The 5,901-nt window shown below is 36.6% G+C and overlaps 1 long non-coding RNA gene across 1 annotated transcript; it reads right to left on the reverse strand.

Moving 5' to 3' along the window:
* Positions 1-724: 724 nt before the first annotated feature.
* Positions 725-5,812, reverse strand: LOC145718084 (uncharacterized). Its single transcript, XR_014141572.1, has 2 exons — positions 4,154-5,812; positions 725-1,880 (listed from the first exon to the last, which is right to left on the reverse strand). It is a non-coding gene; the product is annotated as an uncharacterized LOC145718084 (long non-coding RNA).
* Positions 5,813-5,901: the final 89 nt, after the last annotated feature.

A 5,901-nucleotide genomic window follows, 5' to 3' on the forward strand; every position in this document is an offset into this window, starting at 1 on the left:
GAAACAAGCAGCTCTTAATCAACTGAGAAATAAATGAGACTGATTAGCTCTTTATGTCCCAGCTGAATGTGTCATTTAAACAAGGACCAAGCTTATTTCATATTCGTTTTCTTCCGGTGGCTGTATATGGATAACAGCTACTGGCAGAATCTGCCTTACAAGTACACATTCTAATGCCACAAGTAGACCATTACAGCATCAAGCCCATACCTTTTAACAAAAGGAAAGTTTTACTGGCAATACTGACAGTGAATGAACTGCAGAGGCTGAAAAGAAAAAGCTCATCGTACAGACACACATACTAACACCTGCACAGAGATAGATTCTAAAAGCACTTTCTAGTATACTGTGCCAGTTATGAATATCTGCAGGGAAAGGCAGACACTGAGTGGCAATCCCCTCCCTCCTTATTCGCCTCTATGCTTGATCACGTACCACCCTTCGCCCTCCACTTCCGCATCTCAGTTCCCAGAAGACTCACAGGACACAAGGCCCATTTCTCACGGGATGATGCTTCAGGATTCTGGGAGCTACTGATGTTATAGGTCATGCCCAGTACACCTGGACCAAAACCACACAAACTTAAGAGTCTTCTACTCTCCAGTCACAAAGAACATGCAAAAAATTCCATAAAAGACAGTTGGCAGGAGTGAATGGGAAACTGATTTTTATGTCGTATATGTTGACAGAAGATCTCTGGTTTCAAAGCAAAGTACACAGTTACTAAAGACTGAGTTCCAAAGTTTACCCCTAGCTAGATCACATTATTTTACATCTGTGATACAAAGCAGATCTCTAAGAAAGGTGAACATATGACCATAAACTTATGCTTGACTACTAACAGTTCTTCCCCTAACTCAGCTAAGCCAGGTTTTCCTGTCTTAAGACAGAAGCAGAATTCAGAGAACAAAGCTTATGTGAAAAAATATCCCATATTAAAAAAAAAAAAAAGAAAAAGAAAAGAAAAAAAAAAATCCCATAATCACTATTCGGGGTGCTACTCAGGCTCTGAAAAGGTACATCCAATGAAATTACTTTTCACCACTGGTACCAGGATGTAATATCATTAAAATTGTTAGAACACACTGAAAAGTTCTGTTACAGTTTCATAAATTCTGCCTGCCGTGGAACAATATCAAAATTTAGTCTTACATAGGCGGACCATGGTAGAGTATAATATTTATTCAATTTCATCATTTATGATCACTGTTACAACCAAATTAACCCCGACATAAACTCTGACATTTAAAAACACAGAGAACATACTGATTTTTCAGCTATTTTGCTTACATGTACTTTTCAATTCTCATGCAGTGCTCATAATTAGGAGATACTGTACAAAACCCTCTCACTTATGTATTAAGAACCAAGTAGAGAGGGTAAAAAAAATACCAACATAAATTCATTCTCCAAAAACTGCCCATGGATGCATTATCACTGTTCCTTCTAATTATATACTTACAGTGCATTCTTCAGTAAAATGTATAACTGTAGTCACATAACAATACTTATGACAAGGCAATGATATCATTTCAGAAAAAGAATACAACAAATGAGACTAAAAGTTGAAGAGAAGGATCAGAGCATATAAAAGTCATTTGAGAACACCACACGAACTTCAGTGTTTTCCACTTTCCAGTTGGAAAGAACATGCACAAAGATTTCTTAGCAGACAATAGTCAGGAGTGCATGAAAAATTGGCTTTCATGTCATATATGTTGAGAGAAGATCAATGCCATTGAGAAAAAAGAATGTGTTCATTATCTTTTGGGTCTATCTATATCATCTATAGCAGCTAGAAGTTTTTGTCTTGCTTTCTTATTGATATGGGATCCCAGGCAAACATTTACCAGATTGGTCAGCTGCTTCGTTGAATACTCCTGCTCGAGAAAAAAAAAAAAGATCCAAATTTAGTACACTGAAAGACATGTATTTGATCAATGCAAGGAAAGAACAGGCAGATACTCAGTTTTCAGTGGATAGTGACCGAGCACGACAAATCAGTGAAAAGCAGAGGAAATTATAGTTTGAGACATGGAAACAAGTTGTTTACTCAGCCGTAATAACAATAAGGACGCCGCAGGATACATCAAAACAGAAAGGACTAGAATCTCTTCAATATGGCAGAGTAATCTGACATGCCTATGCTTTTGCTACTTTTAAGACCACACACTTTATGCTTGTTTCTGTGACAGTCTTTATTAAGTTATTAAAATATATTGACCTCTCAAAATTTTAAAATGCTACTAAATAGTTATTTTCTGGCACTCTACATTTTGCAAACATTTTAAGTGAAAGGAAAAAAATCTCTAACCATAGAACAACTTTTCTGAAATATGATAAATGAGTAAGGTAACAAAGATCAGAAAGCTACTGGCTTTTAAACCCTCATATTGTCATTATAGCTAGTAAGTAAAATTAAGACTAAATCTTTTATGCTGTACAAATCTATTTGGTTCCTGAATTTCAGATAATGAGTTCCTAGGAAAAGAATGAATAGGGATTCACCAGAAAGGTTTGCATATTGATCTCGTTCTGGAGGATGAATAACAAGAGTTCAGATAAGGAAAAGAGAGAGCTTTATACTATCATCTAAGAAGAAAAGTCATCTGTCTTCACTGGAGGTAACCACCTAAAGATAGCACAATTTCAAAATATGATAAAAAGTTCATTATAAAAATTCAGCAAACTATTCAGTTTGTGTATCTGAGCTCTGAGAGCACCTGCTAGCATCTGATAAATTCTCTTAATCAGTCAACATTTAACAAGTATCCACTGTCATCAAGCACTGAGCCAGACACTGTCCTGGAAGACAGAATAGTCGGTTCCTGAGAAAATTTCACCGAATTACAAATATCAGCTAGTTAAAGTTCTCACAAAATGCTAAGTTAAAAATTTTGGTGCACTATATTAAAAGAGGAAACCCGAAAATTGGTATCTTTCTTGCATCAAATAATGGATATCTAAGAGCTGTGCTTTTTCTCCTCAGTTACTTGTACTCTTTCCCTAAATACCTTCCTCAGTAGCAACCTTTAAGAGTTTACAGCTTACTTTACTAAATGGATTCCAGCAACATTCAGCAGTCCATCTGTTCCTGGGTTTAGCATTCTGGTTTTCAAATGTCAGAAGTCAATGGGACTAAAAGGGACGACATTTTTCTCAATTCTGGTGTACTGATAAAAATCACTGAAAATAATATGTACATTTCTATTTTGCTTCTAAAGATATGAAACTGACCCATAGTGGGCACATTTCCACAAAATTCAGGCTAATATTCATTTCATTTTTCTAGAGTATCGAAACCAGACTGGATGAGGCTGATAAAGTATAAATAATTCCTTATTTCCTCACCCAGTCAAATGAAATAAAAATTACTTAGCTTTTACCCATGATGTTTATAGCATAAGTAAATGTGATCACTAGAGTTACTGAAGGAATAAAATGAGGTGATAATTTTAATACTTCCCATATTTTCATTAAATCTGTCTTCCCATACTGCCTACCTAGACAAACGATAGAACAATCATATTAGGAAAGCTCCCCATACTGAGCATGCTCTGGTGATAGATGTTGATGTTGAGTTGAACTGTGTCAAAAATTCAGCATCCTAAATAACACTTAATAAATAATACTTTTCTCTACTTATTTTTATAGCCACACAAAAGAAAAATAATCACATCTATACTCAAGGTAAAATCTAATGTAGGAGGAAGTTAAATTTAGCCATTTAAATATTAATATATTCAATCATCACTAATATATGTCAGTGTGGTCAGGATGACAGCAACTCACTGTTGAGAGCTACAAGGTTTAAGTTATATAACAGACGTTAGCTTGTGAATCACTTCAATGTTGCTGTCTTCAATTTGTCTTGATGGTAACCAACTTCAGCCTTCTCCCACAACACAGTTGCAGGATAAACACAGCTAAAGTTCAGACTCTGGCTACCATTCCAGATAATTACTGCTGCAGTTCAGAAAGATCTCAAAAGGATTCGATTACACAAAGGGCACTGCATAGACACAGTGTGAATATGGCAAAGAATCAGCTGATGCTTTATATTTCACTCTCATGATTTTGAATTATATAATACACCAGACAAGAACAGCACAAAGGAAAAGGAATAAAAATTTAACTGTTTTCCAGCTCTCACCCTGTGCTCTTTGATCCAGCGTTCCATGTCATTCTCGGTTAGATAGTAGGCTTTAATATAGGTTTCCACAAATTCTTTATCAGGAATGGGTCTAATATCTGTTAGTTTTTCAAGTTTCATTAAAAACTGTTGAAAATCCAATTGCATCAAGGCACGACCCTCATTACTACACTTCTTGACGTTGGCATATCTAAGATACACAATAATAAAAAACCAGAAATGATGGGATGGAAAAAGAAACCTGTAGGTACTTAAACTCTTCTTTAACCCATATCTGGACAGATTCTTCAGAAACGAGAGGATTCTAGGGAAAAGAGCACAGGAGCCTTGTGTCAGAAGGACTGGGCTGTGTTGGGGCCCTGGCACTCAGCTGTCATTTTACCTACGGGGCCTCAGCTTCCTCATTTGCAAAGCAAAGAGATCTAATAACTTCTGAAGTTCTTTGCAGCTCCACAGACTACAGTTTCCCCCACCCCCAGTCAATTAACAGAATCATCTGTAAGAAAGTTAAACTGGTCTTCCCGTAAATCTGGCTGCCAAGAATTATTTATAAAAATTGAGCTAGGAATACTCCAAACGAATCTTAGTTTCATAAAACTGTTCAATATTGTAACTACTGGATGCAAAGAAACAAAAGCAGTAATTCCCCCCATGGACTGTCAGCTGAAACTAAGAAACGTGTGAGCATATAAGCAAAAAAAAGGATATACATACTTGTCATAAACCTTATAGACTTATTCTGACACCCCTCACTACTAAAAAACTGTGTGTTCTAAGGTGGAGTAGTAATAAGAATGTATTAACCCTAAGAGTACAACATGTTATTACTCAGAAGTCAGTGTCTCATTGCTTCAATAATACAAAATGTGGAGAATCCAACCCTAGGAATGCAGTACGTCCCCCTAAGGAAATTTGCAAGGACACTGAAGAGCGTATTGTTTGAAGTGACCGGGTTTGTTTTTTGTTTTAATAAAAAGTGTTTTGTACAATAATATAACATTATTCACTTTTCTACTTTATTAAACAAATTTATTAAAAATACTCTTCAGTTGTGACTCTTGACACGGAGCCATTCTGTGATTTCCAGCACCGTTGGTTTCAATACAGAGTGCCAAAACTGTTGTCAGCTTGTCACTGTCACCTTCCCACTCTCTAATAACATTCTTCTTTATATCAAAGAAGAACTGAAAAGAAATCAGATAAATGATAGTGTGGAAATTCAACTGATGTGCAATTCCAGACCACTGTGAATGGTCTTTGAGACAGCGGCTTGCTTTCCAAAGACAGTTTATATTCTAGACATAATAAGCTGAGTAAGTGGGAAAATTAGTACTGATATATCTTTAAACTCAACATATGAAAGATTTATACAGTTTACAATGATATAATAATGATACCACTAACAGACATAGTGGTTATGAGGCCTGATTTTGCCATCAGAAGTTCATAAACCTTCTTGGTGTTTGAAAACTGTGTCAACTTGGACAAGTTACTTAATCTCTCTAAACCTTGATTTTTCTGAGGTTTTCTCCTTGATAAAACAGAGAGAGGGCGCCTGGGTGGCTCAGTTGGTTGGGCGACTGCCTTCGGCTCAGGTCATGATCCCAGGGTCCTGGGATCGAGTCCCGCATCGGGCTCCCGGCTCGGCGGGAAGCCTGCTTCTCCCTCTCCCTCTCCCACTCCCCCTGCTTGTGTTCCTGCTCTCGCTGTCTCTGTCTCTGTCAAATAAATAAATAAAATCTTTAAAA

Source organism: Leptonychotes weddellii, unplaced genomic scaffold (genome assembly GCF_054177405.1).
Source record: "Leptonychotes weddellii isolate Sample4059 unplaced genomic scaffold, ASM5417740v2 HiC_scaffold_10673, whole genome shotgun sequence".
NCBI classification, from domain to species: domain Eukaryota; kingdom Metazoa; phylum Chordata; class Mammalia; order Carnivora; family Phocidae; genus Leptonychotes; species Leptonychotes weddellii.